At 45.7% G+C, this 15,416-nt stretch overlaps 1 protein-coding gene across 1 annotated transcript in view; it reads left to right on the top strand.

Annotated features, from left to right (window-relative positions):
* The first annotated feature begins 350 nt into the window (after positions 1-350).
* The window catches only part of Trim2 (tripartite motif containing 2), a 156,293-nt gene continuing 141,227 nt past the window's right edge, over positions 351-15,416 (top strand). Inside the window, exon 1 of the mRNA XM_036191021.1 lies at positions 351-507. The gene's annotated coding sequence lies outside the window, so the exon portion shown is untranslated. The remainder of the gene's footprint in view (positions 508-15,416) is intronic.

The following is a 15,416-nucleotide window of genomic DNA, read 5'->3' as shown; positions in this document are numbered from 1 at the left end:
CCCGGCTGGAGGAAGCCGCGTAAGGGCCTTTCCTTTTGGGATGCAGGTTAGCTCACCTGCACAGTACTCGCCTCTGCTTTGGTTTATGCGCCTTGTTTCCTGAAAGAAACGCTGCCAAGTGAATAGGCAGGAAGCGAGGTTTCTGGAGGGTTCTTTGACATTTAACCTTGGCGTGGTGGGTCCCTGTGCAATCTTTCCTAGGGCTGAGACTGGGAGACTGCGGTGCGAGGCGCCAACTTGGTCCCCGCGCCTGTCATCTGCGGCTCCTCGGGGGGTTGGGGGGGGGGGGGGAGGGTGGGGGGGGGGGGCGGGCTGTCTGACACAGTTATTAAACCCGGCAGCTGCGTTGGCGGCACCGGGGAGCATTTTGGGGAGCTCGCGGAAAATAAGGGGCTGCCAGCTGGCCGTCTGCTTGTCCCTTCTCGCTGCCTTGAAAGGCGGCCCGCAGAGCTTCCTCGCGGTTCGACTGGGGACTAGAGCTCGGGCACTTTGGCCAACACTTGAAGCGTGAGTATAGGCCACCTCGGCGGCGGTGGCAGGCGACCGGCTCGGAATGCTGCCGGCTTCGCGACGGGACGCCTGAGACGGCGACAGGAGCGGCTGCGGTGGGAGGGTGGATGGATGGGGGCGGAGGGGGACACGCGCTCCCGACGCACGTCGCCACGCCTCGTCCGGAGGTGGCGCGAGCTGGCCGCAGCCCTGACGGCCCCGGGAGGGACTAGAGCTCCGGGTTGGTAGCACATCGCGCGTGAGGACCGCTCCTCGGTGTGGCCCCAACACAAAAGAAACTTGGGCCTAGGCAGCCGAGGTGCAAAGGCCTGGCCAGCCACTTGGGAAAGGCGAGAAGCCTTACACTGTAGGGTTGGCTCACAGCAATGAGACATAGCTCATGCTGTCCCGTCCGTGGGGACCTTTGTGCACTGTGCAGGGAGTCCCTGAAGCCACCTAGCTGGGCGACATGCTCGCTGCCCCTGGGTCTGGGTCCCGGTAGGATTTCAGAGTAGTGAGACTTGAGGCCTGTGGCAGGCTCCAAGCTGGCTTCTTCCCTTCCCTGCACATGGTGTTTGTTCCACGGGGCAGGAATTTTTTTTGGGGGGGGGGCGGGGAAGACCCCGATTTCCTCCTTTCTCCTCAAACTATGAATGTTGTAAAGAGTGTGGTGGGTTTTGTTTGATGTTGCCATTGCTTGTTAGAAGAAATCTTGGCGTTCGATTTGTTTTTTATATTTAATTTGGGCAAGATTTTCAACTTTACAGACCTGGCAACATGCAAGGCCTCTCTGTGGTCTCTGAATGTCTTGAGGAATCTGGTTTTCCCCGAGGTGTTCTGAAAAGTGATCAACTCAGTCCAGTGGCTCCCGAATGCCATGTCCAGAGACTGGGTTGCCCTTTGACGTTCCTCTGGCTCAGAGACCTGCGCTGTTGTCTGGTCCAGTCTCTTGCTGCCTCCTGCGGTCTCTGGGCAAAGCTTGTTTCCCTATGATTGCTGATTGCTTGCTTCCTTCCTTCCTTTCTTTTTTTTTTCCTTCTTTTTTTTTGGGGGGGGGGGGGCGGGTTTCAAGACAAGGTTTCTCTGTGTAGCTTTACACCTTTCCTGGGACTCACTCTGTAGCCCAGGCTGGCCTCAAACTCATAGGCGTTCCTCTGCCTCCTGAGTGCTGAGATTAAAGGCCTGCGCCACCACCGTCCGGCTCCTATGGTTTCTTGAGTTCCGCTTTCAGCATCCCAGGTTGTGGGCTATGGAAGACATGGCCTTCCCTAGAAGGTACCACAGATCCAAGACTAGTACAGGTTGGGGCTGCCAGCCATGAACAGGTGCTGGAACTTTTCTAGGTTACATCTCCTCAGGCATTAGCCAGGACAGAGAAAACAACTTTCAGCTCACTTAACACACAGGCTAAGGCTTGGGCAGATCTTCCAATTCTGTTTCCCCCGAGTAGTTTTTATCAACCTGACCTTTAAGTGTTGTTTAATAAGAGCAGGCGGGACAGGGGCAAACAGAATGGGGGTTGAGGTGGTTAACACTCAGAAAACCAGCAACCAAATACCGCTTGGAGACTCAACTGATTAGAAATTAGTCTGCATTTATAAGGAACTCAAACTATTATGGGTGCACATGTGGACCCTCTAATCTTACAGATGGGATTTTGGTCCCTGAGTCCAAATCAGAGTTGGTATTTGGTGCTTGAGTTCACAGCAAATCTTGATTTTTCATCCCATGGTGTGATTTCAGTTCCTTGTTAATAAAAATCAGATTATGACTAAGTTAAAGTGTTGTGAAAAACAGCTGATGTAGTTCTGAGATATTAAGTGTGACATGGGTCCAGAAATAAGCCTTTCTATTGACTTCCGCAGCAGAATAAAAGGACGCTGTTCCCCATGCCTCCTGATCTTTAAAGGAAATGTGGGAAAATGAGTGAGGTATTGAGAATGGGACAGCCAAAATGGTGAAACAGAGACCCAAAAAAAGAGGCTGTTTGAGGGAGAGAACGAGAAGTAAGTTAGCTACAGCCAAATGGCGTTAGGGAGAAGGGAGCAAGAAAAACCAGATTTTGATTGTATCTAACAGAGAGATTCTAAAATGGTGCTGTTCGCAGCCGTCTAGGAGCATCTAGAAGAAAGTAAGTTGTCACCCACTTTTCATGCCCTAGCCATTCTTAACCCTTTCAGGCCTAGCCACTCTTAGTCTTGTCTTCAAACCTTGGACCTTCAAGATTCTTCTAACACCCAGGTCATTTCCCAGGCTCCAATTTTAACTCACCTGGGCTGAGCCAGGGATGGATGTGTTCTCAAGGGTTTTCCACTCCTCAGATGGCCAGGTCTGTTGCTGCAGGGGCAGACAGGGAGCAGCAGTATGTAGAGAAGCCTGATGGGGTTAACTGTGAGGACAGCAAGAGCCTATTTTCAGGCCAGCCAGCTCTGTGGGAGGGAGCCAGAAGTCTAGCTTTCAATTTGTTAATAGGAAACCACCAGATCTTTAAAGGTTGGCCACTAATTAAAACATCTAAAAGCACCCTGTGCTTCCAAACAAAACGCCCCTGTTAGTGCTGTCTTACAACCCGGATTGGGCAACCTCACCAGACCTTGTCTTTCCAGAAAAGGGCAGCAGGGGACCGAGGTGGGTGGGGTGGGCTACCTGTTGCCCCAGGACCTCTAGCTTTACTTCTTGAAGTTTATGCTTTCTTTCTTTGAAAGAAGGAATAAACTTTCTTGTCCACCCTTTCTTCCTGGTGCTGCAGGTAGGGCATAGGACACATGCTGGCCTTGTTCCTTGTGAAGGCCCATAGCTTTCTGGCCTGTGGTCTCTGATTATTGAAATGGAGAAACGTTCTCTAGTTTCTCAGAGGCTTCCCTGGCTGTGAATTAAAGGAGGTTGGTTTGCAGAAACAGACCATACCTGTCTCCTCCCCAAATTCAACCCCATAGAGTTCCCTGGCAGCTTCCTTTGGAGGTGGAAATGGTCAATGGGGACTGGAAAATGAAGGGACGGTATCAACACTGTCATCTGCGCTGTCTGCTGTGCTGGAGAGCGGGCGTATGGGAAGGGGGGTTAAGAAAACATAGGCTGTCTTATGATTATGAGTAGTACTGACAGGGACATAAGACCTATGCTTAGTTTACATATATCTTAAATTTCCCTTCTCTAAGCCACAGAAGCAATGAAAAGTGTTGTGTCTTCGTTAGTAAAGAGGAAGCATCCAGCGTTGCTCTTCACAGTCTTTGGTGGGTGCAGAAATGACTCAGGAGACCGACCTACAAGATTGTCTTGTTTGCATCTCCCTACCTCGTCCTTGGGCCAAGGCTCTTGTGTTCTGACTTGGTTCTGTATGGCTTTTGTTCAGGTTGTTTTGACATATATTAACCATACATATTTATGGAGAACTATTTAATGTTGTATACACATTTATCTTGTGTAATGACCTAGTCAGGGTAATTAGCATATTATACTTTCAAACACTAGTGATTTCTCTGTGACAAGACCATTTGAAACCCTCTCTTCTAGTTATTTTATAACGCAATGTATCTTGTTAACCGTAGTCATCCTGCTGTGTGAACACTAGGATTTATTCCTCTCACATCTACATGCAATTTTGGGCCAGTGACAAAGCTCACCCTGTTCTCATGCCCCTCCTCCCACAGCCTCCGGGAACCAAGGCATGCTCTCTACCTCTGTGACATCAGGTCTTTGGCTCCACATATGAGTGAGGTCATCCAGTACTTTTCTTTCTCTGTGTGGCTTATTTTCTCAATGCAATGTCTTCCAGGTCCAATGTGCTGCAAACGACAGTTTCGCCCTTTTTATGTTCACACAGCATCCCACTGTATACGTGTAGCACATTTTCTTTATCCATTCTCTCATTTGCTGATGAGCACTTGGGTTGATTACATATCTTGGTGACTCTGCAACGTTTTGTAATGGGCACGGGGCAAAGGTATTCCCTGGCCAAGTTGACTCCATCTCCTTTCACTCTCTAAGGTGGTAGAACTTCCAGATCACACACAGTTTTGGTTTCAGTTTTTGAGGAACGCTGTACTGTTTCCCACCCCAGCTACACTCATTCCCACCAATTGTGTCCAAAGGTGCTGGTTTCTCACAGCCTCACCAGTTATGGCTTCTTGACTTTTTGATCACAGACATGTGAGCCTGAGTGAGTTGATATCTTCTTGTGGTTTTGATTTAGATTCTCTGATGATCAATGCTTGAGCATTTTCCCCATTAGTCCTTGGCTATTTCTATGTTTCAGTGACCTAGCTTTAACTGATGAGCCATCTTGATTAAAACTACCATTTTGCTTGCCAAGTGGCCCTGGCACACATTCTAAACCCTTTAAGAAAAGCAAAGTCATTTAAAAAGTCAACTAAGTGTTTTATGCAATGCCTAGACTAGTTTTTTTGGTTTTGTTTTTGTTTGTTTGTTTGTTTGTTTTAACCAATGTTGGTCATGTTGATAATTTTTGAAGAAAACTAGCTATATCCAGCTACTCTGTCTAGCTTAGTATAACAGACCCCCATCACACTGTTGATGTCTACAGATGAGGTATGGTCCCATCACACTATTGATGTCTACAGATGATGTAGAGCCTTTTAGTTTGATATAAGCCTGTTTGGTCTGTTTGGACTTTTGTTTTCCATGAGTACCTCTGAGTCTTATCCAGAAAAATCCTCATCAAGTCATTCACTTGAAGCACATCTCTATTTTGTCTAGTGCCTTCATGGTTCTGTGCCTTTCCATTAAGTCTAAAAAGACTTGTGGGGTTTTGTTGCTATTGTTCAGTGTTGCAAATCAAATCCAGGGCTTGCACACACTAGGCAAGTGTTTATCATTAAATGACACTTTTGGCCCCTTTTAAATCACTTTAAGTTGATTTTTGTGACTTGTATGATATGGGGAGGGGTCAAGTCTCAATCATTCTTCTACACATAGATACTGAGTTTTCTCAGCACCATTGTCTTAGTCACTGTTCTATTGTAGTGAAGAGACCATGACCAAGGCAACTCTTACAAAGGAAGTAGTTAATTAGGGGCTCACTTACAGTTTCAGAGGGCTAGTTCATTATTACCATGGTGGGGGGCATGGCAGCATGCAGGTATGTTGCTGGAGAAATACCTGAGAGATTTGTTTACATCCTGATCTGGAGGAAGCAGGCTGAGAGAGAGAGAGAGAGAGAGAGAGAGAGAGAGAGAGAGAGAGAGAGAGACTGAGAGAGAGAGAGAGAGACTGACTGGGTCTGGTGTGGACTTTTGAAACCTCACACCTCCTCCAGCAGGGCCACGCCTCCTAGTCTATCCCAAACAGTTCTGTTCCCTGATGACTAAGCGTTCAAACATATGAGGGCCATTTTCGTTCAAACCACCACAACCATGAACTTAAAGAGACAGGCCTTTCCCTGGTGTATTGGCACCTTTGTTGCAAGGACTGCTGGACGTTGGGAGGCAGATACTGAGGACGTGGTTTTGTTGATGGATAGTGGAACAAGTGCTTCTCTCTAGCAATTGTCCCCACTGTGGTGCTGAGATAGGGTGGTACCCCACTCCCTCCCCAATGATGATACCTTGAGAACCATCTGGGGTGACACTGAGACATACCTGAGCAAAGTGACAGAGCCTCCGTGCAGAGGGCATGAGCACATGCCGCAGTACTGACGCACAGAAGGCAGCCTTGTGCATCAATGAAACCAGAAGTCTTTCAGTCCTTCCTGTTTTCACATCCCATGGACTCTGGTACAAGCAAAGCGACAGTGATGTGACGCAGGCGCCATGTTTCCTCCCATCGGTGGCGAAAACTCCTGAAATGTCTGAGTCCCTTCATCATCCTCTGAGCTCATCAAAGTCAAAAAATCAAGGCTGACCACCCAGTGTTTTCACTGTTGTTGGGACAGGAAGGAGTGCTGAAGTTTGAAGATAGAAGCCTCCTCCCACAGAGAAGGGGAAGAAGTAGGATCCAATTGTTTGGTTGGATTCTTTTTGAGGAAACTCTGAAGTCTGTCTTAGATTCCACAGCAGCCTTGACACGGAGGTGGCAAAGTCTCAGGCGTGGCCAGGATGCCCTGGCCTGGCATACCCATCCTCTTTTGGTGACTGCATCAAGAAATGCTTGACTCTTTTCCTGGAACTGTAGATTATCACATTCCACCCTGCCAGCCTCTGCCAACCTGGACCAGTTCCCAAGGATGAGAGGATGTTTGCTGGAGGGCTGACGATCGTTTGATGTCTGCCAGTGCCCACGTCTAACCACCAAGCCTCGGGCTCTACCCAGAGTTCCTCTCTCTCTATGCTCTGGTCAAACATGACACCATCCTGAAGAGTGTATGTGGGGACCAGCTTTTCCTGACACCTTGCCTTTCTTTCTGCGACAGCCCAAGCTGCCTGTTAAGCACCACTGGGTGCCCTGCCCCAGGTCCCAGGATGTCAACTTCTCTGTCCTTCTCTGGCTTGACAAGTTTCCTGTTGAGAATCTATTTATATAATCACCTTGTAATTTTCCTAAAGGTAGTCTGTCTGGTTGCCTTTTTATTCTAGACCATTCACGTTGGCTCTAAGTGTTTTAACATATTTGATACCATACAAAAGGTTTATGTTAGGATGGAAGGGAAAAGAGAGGGAGAAGAGGAGGAGGAAAAGGAGAGGAGAGGCTAAGTTGTTCTCCTGAACTTACTCATGGTAGTAGCAGAAAAATCATTATGCCACTGTGTATCTATGACTAATATGGGTGAGGCCAATATTATGAACTATAATTGGTTTTTTAAAATAGTAATCCCATCAGAATGTTATTTTATTAATTATTATCATTAGTAATTACATTATTTTTTGCTGCTCTGGAGGTAAAACCCAGGGCCTGGCACATGCTAGGCAAGTGCCACTGAATTACATGCCAGCACCATTCTTTTTCCTTTGGAGACAGGGTTTCATTGTGTAGCCTTGGTTGGCCTGGAGTTTACTATGTAAACCAGGCTGGTCTTGAACTCATAGAGATCTGCTACCTCAGCCTCCCAAGTGCTGAGCTTAAAGATGTGCACTCCTATGCCCAGCTCCATTTTACTGTAAAGCAGATTATTCTCATTATTATATAGTGACAAGTTAGAAATGAAATTACCTGTTAATATAGAGTTATATATAATAGTCAACAAGAATACAGAAAAATAAATAAATCTATTAAGGATTAAGTACTCTGTGTCTCCCACAAGGATTTTTTTTTAAGGAAGCATTTTGCAGTTTTTAAAAATTAACTCTTACTATCGCGTTTAGGAGAAAGATTCACGCACAAAAGCCAGACACAGAATAAGACAAGGACTGTGCTATCAAGTGCCGCTAGTCAGGTGCCAGGGCAGGTGCTGGCCAGTCCATGCCAAGCCTGGGAAGCAAGGACTGGTACCTGCCCACAGTCAGGTAACTGAGGGGTGCTGCTTGGGCTCCAAGGACTCGTCTGTAACTGGAGAGGGAGGCAGAGATGGTACACAGCTGTGGAGGCTCAGGAGGCTGAAGGAGCTGGAGTTTGAGCCCAGAAAACGGGGAAGAACATAGGTTGGGTCTCTGAGGCGGGTGATGGGGGGCTGTGACAGGTGGGTGGAGAGCAATTTGCTGGAGACACTGAGCCCCAGTGTCCTCCTGAAAATGAAGCAGTCACTGCAGGCCCTTTGAAACGCTAGGACAATTGCTGTAAAGGGTCCAGCGTGGCTCACGGGGCACAGATGACTATATGAGTATTGTCATCAGAACAAAGACAAGATGAGACGCTGCCAGATTTCGCTGCAGAAACCGAGGACTTGGAACTTCCTGTCACAGTGGTGGTGCACCAAGGGCTACCTGTGCTCAGTAGGAAGTGAGGCTTTCTTACATTCAAAGCCCTCTGAATTTGACACATTCCTACTAAGGCCCTTTGAGTGTCTGCCTGGGTTAATTTCCTCTCTCTTGTCTGTAGAATTCAAATTTTAATACTTCAAGAAGTTCATTAAAATGCAAAAGCACTGTAAAAGGTTTTCTTCTGTATAAACAAGTGATAAGTATTTGAAGAAATAAGTATGCTTAACTTGATTTAAGCACTACACACCGTATATATACATATATCACAGCCTCGTGTGGTACCCCATTAATGTGCTCAGTGATGTGCTTTTATGCACCAATTGTAAAATAACTTTTATTTCATTTTTAAAATAAACTAGAGCTCTTTCCTTCTAATGCCATCTGCTATAACTGTCTGTTAGCACTCGTCAGTGTCCTTCCTGTTCTCCACATTCAAAGGAACTTCATGCCTGCCTACACCACGCCTGCCTTTCCTTTCCTTTTGCTAGTGTGCTGGCATATGTTTTGAAGAATCCCATAGCTATTGTAGCATAGTTTGAGGACAGAGAAGATAAGTTTAAGTTCTGGGTCTGCACTGTAGACCCAGAACCTGCTAATATGTTGTCTGTCGCTTGCTTGTTAGTTTTTGTGATGTCATAAGGTAGTGGTTCTCAACTCTCCTAATGTTGCAACCCTTTAACACAGTTCCCCATGTAATGGTGACTGCTGTGAGCTGCAGAAATGTGCAGTAGGAATTCAGCTGACTATGGAGCTAGTATCTGGAAGAGCAGGGCTCTTCCAGAGGATAAAGCCAAGCCTCAAGGAGTCTTGGTAATATTGGCTTTTGAATATATTAGCTGTGTCCTACAATGAATTTCTTGTGTGCTACTGTAGCTTTCCCATTTGATTGATCATTCACTGGGCAGTTTTTCCCTATTGGGATATTTGGATAACATCTCCAGGCGTTTCTTCTCCTGTTTAGCATTAGACCCAGAAGTCTGTCTTTCTGTAATTATCTCCATTAGCAAGTATTCAGCCAGGGCCATCTCCAGACAAAAGCATTTTATCTGAGATACTTCTCAAACATCCAAGGACAGACTGCAGATAGATAAGCATTCAGACCACCTGCTAGCCTCCTGAAATAAGGTAAATATACCTACTGTGACAACCACCAAGGCCAGGCCGATGTTAGGTACAATGCTTTGTTCTTGTGCAAATTAAGCTTAAACCCTCCTTTCTCCCATAGCCCAAGTGCCCCTTTAACAATTAACTCAGAACCAGAACGAAAGGGCTTTCACATACCAGGTACATCAAGCTGTGACACAGGCTGACTAGCCACCAAGTTCACTTCCCCCACCAGCACAGCTTGGACAGATTTCAGTGCCAAAGGAAAAAAAGGCAGTTTTATTTTTGCTCAGTGACTTACAGAATCTTAACATTTTACCTAACCACGTCTAAGAATATAGTTGGAGCACAGAAATTCCTTTTTTTGAGCTGTTAACTGAATTTAACCTTTAGCTGATTTATTCCCCATGTGTCGCTTTCCTTGGGATTGCTATGACAGCTGACAGTTACTGCTCTTTGTGTGGATCTCATCACCTCTCTGTTTGACCCTGAAAGAATTCAAGCCTGGTGACCTTGCCTTGGCCAGAGCATTGCTGATGGCATGGGTATATGACTGGAAATCCCAGAGACTCGGAGGAGAATTAAGCCGGGAGGAATTAAGATAGGCAGAAGAACTATGTGGGAAATTACGAGATGGGATAGAACTAAGAAGGGAGAATTAAGATGGAAATATCAGCCAAGAAAGGAGCTAAGTATGAGAGCAGAAAAGAGGCCGTGTCGAGAGAGAACTGACTCAACATAAAGTGAGTGGACTAAAGAGTCCCGTGTATGCAGATTCACTCAAGAATCTCTCAGATTAATTAATTTGCTGCTGGTACCATCTATTCTGGAACTCTGGGAAAAGACTACAGAGGGGCTGGACCCCTCTGTAGTCTTTGTTAGGTGACCTCCCCCCATCATAAAATTACTTTCTTTGCTACTTTATAACTGTAGTTTTGCTACTTTTAGGGATCATAATGTAAATATCTGTGTTTTCCTGTAGTCTTAGGTGACCCCTGTGGAAAGTTAAGTCAACATCTCCACAGGGGTCTCAACCCAGAGGTTGAGAACCACTGTCATAAGGGACCCAAGAGCCTTGAGCATGCCGGAAAGCAATCTACCACTGGCACCATAGCTGTGTTACATGTTTTTAAATGTTACATTTTTAAAATGTAACCGATATCTGGGCCTGGGAGATAGCTCTTCAGTAAAGGGCTTGGTTTGCAAACTTGAGGACCTAAATTCAATCCTCAGAATTCCAACAAAAAAGCCAAGTATAGTAATGCTTGCTGGTAATTCCAGAAGGAGGAAATGGGAATCCTTGAGACTCACTGGCCAGCCAGCCTGGCCTACTTGGCAAACTCCAAACCAGTGAGAGATATAGTCTCAAAATAAAGGTGTTCCTGAAGGTGACACCTGAGGTTGTTCTGTTGTCTGGCCTCTGAACGCGCGCGCACATGCGTGCGCACACAGCCATATGCATATCTGCACACACATGTAACAAACATCCAGTCAAAGTATTTCCTGTCTCTAAAACTAAGAGTCCATCAGAAGTGGGGGATTAGTTTGAAAGGGTTCCTTTAAATCCGTGTGACTGGCTCCCAAGACAGATTGTGTATACATTGTATGGTCTGTAGTTCACATCCTATCTCCATTTCTGGAAAGCTAACAGTGCTGTGAATAGAAGGCCTTACGTTGTCCACTAAGGGTCACATTGGTTTGCTACTACTATGAGAGGTGAATTTTGTGAAAATCCAGAGCTTGACTCCCCAGGATCGTCCATTTCCCTGTGTTATTACTCCTGCATGTGTTCCTATATGCCATTATGTTTAGCTTTTGGAGTAAAAATCACAATTTCCCTGCACCTTTGGGGGTGCATGGTTTCTGCCCTGGCTCCTCTGTTCACACCTTTCTGGAGCTGCCCAGTGAGTGAATCTTAGAATGTGAGTCAGCCAAAGTTCCTGCATGGTGATTCTGAATACTTTCTTTCTTTTTTTTTTTATGACCTTTTAAAGTATTTTTCTGAAAAATATCTCCCAGCTCTTTCCCTCCCCTGGCCTATCTCCTTTGAGTTGGTCTTGACTGACATAAGGGGAGGAAGCTGCCTCTGTATGCTGGTATTTCGTGGGGATTTGCCCCAATTCCAGTGTTTAATTATTAACCAATTTGACCATTTGGCCCTTTTCAATATGCAAACCCACACTTTTCTGAAAGTTTGTGGGGAATACCCAGCTTCCCCCATACTTTTCCTCTGTCCTCCCTGCTGGGACTCCAGCCCACTGAAAATCCACACATGTTCTCCCTCCCTGTGAGTTTCTTCTGTGCTGTGCCATGAGAATTTCTAAGGTGTTCTCCCGGCGTTCTGAGAATACCAGGTCTCTGTTTCACGGATTCAATAGCTGTGGGCCACAGACACGGCAGAGTGGCTTAGTATTTTCCTTTTGTTTCTGTGTCTCCGACTTTTCTCTATGGTCTGTTTAGTTTTGACTTGGCCTTTTTCTTTTCTCAGTGACTGAAGAGCTATACTGGCAGACTTTGTAGGATGATCTGGCAATCAACCAGGTTTTCTTTTAGTGACCCCAAAAGGCAGTGTGGGAAGGACTTTTTCTCTAATGAGACCATTTGGTTTCTTCTAAGTGTAAAAAGCAACTTGGTGCTGGGTGTGACTCAGTGGTGGAGGCTTGCCCAGAACACTGGAGGCCCTGGTCCCTCCTCCTCCTCACTTCAGGGCAGGGGAAGGTAATGCCTTCTGAGAAGCCTTCTTGTTTGGGTAAATAGAACAGGTTTTGTGGTCTTGTTTGTTTGTTTTTTTGAGACAGGGTTTCTCTGTGTAGCCCTGGCCATCCTGGAATTCATTCTGTAGACCAGGCTAGCCTCAAACTCACAGAGATCCAGCTGCCTCTGCCTCCTGAGAGCTGGGGATTAAAGTTGTATGCTACCATGCCTGGCTTGACATGCGGCCCATGCCTTTAATCCTAGCACCCGGGAGGCAGAGGCAGGCAGGTCGCTGTGAGTTCCAGGACAGCTTGATCTACAGAGCTAGTTCTAGGATAGCCAAGATTACCCAAAGAAACTCTGTCCAAAAAATAAAACCAAACACAAACAAAAAAGAGCACAAAGGGAGCAGGACCAGACACACAGTGTGACCATAATTTTAACCTAAATCTTCAAGAGTTAATCTCTGCTGAGAGTCTGCAGATTAAATTTCTCTTCTAAAGTGAAAACTAGTTTTTCAAGTTTTTCTTTTTCTTTTCTGTTTATATTCTGGTGTGTGTGTACACGTCTGCATTTTTGTGTGTTTGTATGTGTGTGTGTGTATGCATTTGTGTGAGCACACATGTATGTGGGCACGTGTGTGTGTGTGTGTGTGTGTGTGTGTGTGTGTGTGTGTAGGGGGACATACATTTGTGTGCATGTGCATGCAGGTGAATTCGCATGAAGCTTGAAGCTGATATCAGGAATCATCCCTGATGGCTCTTCCATTCCACCTTATTCAGTGAGTCAGGGTCTCTCAGACAAGTCCAGAGCTCACCTGTGTGGCTAGCTTGCTCTGGAGATCCCCTGTCTCTGCCTTTTGAGTTTCAGATGGGCCACTAAGGCCCACCCGACATTGACATCTGTTCTGAGGATCTGAACTCCAGTCTCCTAGGGCAAGTGTTTTAACCACTGAGCAATCTCTCCAGAAACAGTTTTCATTGCACTTACACACACACACACACACACACACACACACACACACACACACAGAGAGAGAGAGAGAGAGAGAGAGAGAGAGAGAGAGAGAGAGAGAGAGCAGGATTTAAGGGCATGGCAGCTCACACCTGCAAACCCGACATTCAAGGAACAGAGTCAGGGGGGCCGATGAGAATTCAAGGCCAACCAGGAGACATAGTGAAGCCCTGTCTCAAGAAATGAAACAACAGAGACAATAAAGGTCTGTTCCAGGGGCTTCTGCCAGACTGGCCCCTCCCCCCGAGGTGTGGCACCCACAAGCGACTCTCTCTCACTGTTATGTAGGTTTGACCAACGTCTGCCTCTCTTCATCGCTTTTCTTCAGCGTTTTTGTCTGCAGATCTCCCTCCCAGATCCTCTTCTCTCCCATGGGACTCGGGCTCTACTCACCCCCAAAGCAAGAAGTGCGGAGAGGGACCCAGCTCACTCTAAGTATCCACGCTGAACTGCAAACACATCTCTTGGGAAAGACCCCACTGCAAAGTCAACTGTGCAAATGAGCAAGACTTCTGACAGTGTTTCTTTGCTTTGGGGGTAGACAGTTCTGATCCTTTTGGGACGGAAAACTTCGTTCAGGGTCTTCTTCATGCCACAGTTTGTCATTGCACCATGCTAAGCCCCCACACAGCCCTCAGTGAGTTGTTTGTTGAGAGCGCCTTCCTTTCTGATTGCCAAGTCTGAGAACAGCGCGTTTCTTCAGCAGGCCAGTCACGTGTGCGTGTGTTCCTTTGTGCTTTCTTTGGCCCGGTTGTATGCGGTAAAAGAGCATATTCTAAAAACACAGAATTGACCGTGAGGAATAAAAAGCCAGAGGATCCAGTTACGCTCTTCATCTTCCTAGACACTGCTGTCCTTGACCTGCCAACCCGGGGCTTTCAACTGACCGAGATCTCCTGGGGAGTAAAGAATAGACCCAAGATCTGAACCGAAACCTGCTACTGCGACGTCTGTAGTCCTGATATCATTATACAGCTTAATTTCACCACGTGCATTCATCAGGCCCTACAATAAAGTAGTGTGGTGTGTGTGTGTGTGTGTGTGTGTGTGTGTGTGTGTGTGTGTGTGTCTGGGAGTAGACCCAGGACTTCACCAGTCCTAGGTGAACATGCTTCCACTGAGCTACACCACAGCTCTGTGCAAGGATTTTTGCTAGCATTTATTTTTAATATTGATTTATCTACATCAGGGAACTAGTTAAATGAATTACTCTATATTCACAAAAGAGCAAGTTATGCAATCACACACATACAGGCTGGAAATACAGTATCAAATATTTTCATAAGGAAAGTTATCTGCGATACTCTATTCATAAGGAGGCAAACAAACCATCAATTGCGTATATTATTTTATCTCATTAGAGACTGTTTTTACAATGTATTTGTCAAGAAAACAGCTGGTATGATAGTAATTTGCTATTATTTCTGTGTGATGACGTGATAGGTGATAATTAAAATTTCTTCAAAGAACTTGTTTTTTAAATTAAAAATGCATAAATGACTATATATTAGTCTTAATAATATACTTATTATGCTTGTTTGCTTGCTTGTGACATGGTCTCCTTAGGCAGTCCAGGCTGACCTTAAACTCCAGATCTTCCTTTCTCAGCTTCCCCAGGGCTGAGCTTTCAGGCATGTGCCAACACGTCCATCTTAATATTCATAATTTATTGAAATTACACTATAGACTTTGAAATAGCTCACTGTTAATTCTTCCATTTTTTATAGCCAGCTTAATGCACTGAAAAGTACAAAATAGTCTTTCTTAGACTCTCTATATAATGATATATAATGGCTGATTTAACTGCATTGTTAAAATGTTTTTAAGGACTTGGAGAGATAGGGAGATAGCTCAGCAGTTAAAAGCACTTGCTGTACAATCATAAGAATAGGATTGTGTATGCCAGCATCCACATAACAAGCTGGTATTCCATGCATACCTGGAACCCCAGCTCTAAGGCAGGAAAAACAGAAGGATTTCTGGAGCTTGTTGGCTTCCAGCCTAGCTGGTGAAGCAGGTTTAGGAAGAAACCCTGCCTCAAAGGACTGAGGAGAGAGAGATAGAGGATATTTGATGGCCTCCCTGGCCTCTGTATGTATGAACAGCTATGCACACTCATATACACACATGTATAGCATGGACACACACAGAGAGACACACAGATTTTTAAAGCACTGCTTTTTTTAGCTCTAATCTAGAACTAATTAAAAAATACTTTAAGAGAGTTTCACTGATGCATATCCTACAGCAGTAGAGGCACCTCATTATGTTTACGAAGTCAATATGTATTGAAAAGAGGTTGTT

The sequence above is a fragment of the Onychomys torridus genome, chromosome 6 (assembly GCF_903995425.1).
Source record: "Onychomys torridus chromosome 6, mOncTor1.1, whole genome shotgun sequence".
Taxonomy (NCBI): domain Eukaryota; kingdom Metazoa; phylum Chordata; class Mammalia; order Rodentia; family Cricetidae; genus Onychomys; species Onychomys torridus.
This window is presented reverse-complemented; position numbering and strand designations above follow the sequence as displayed.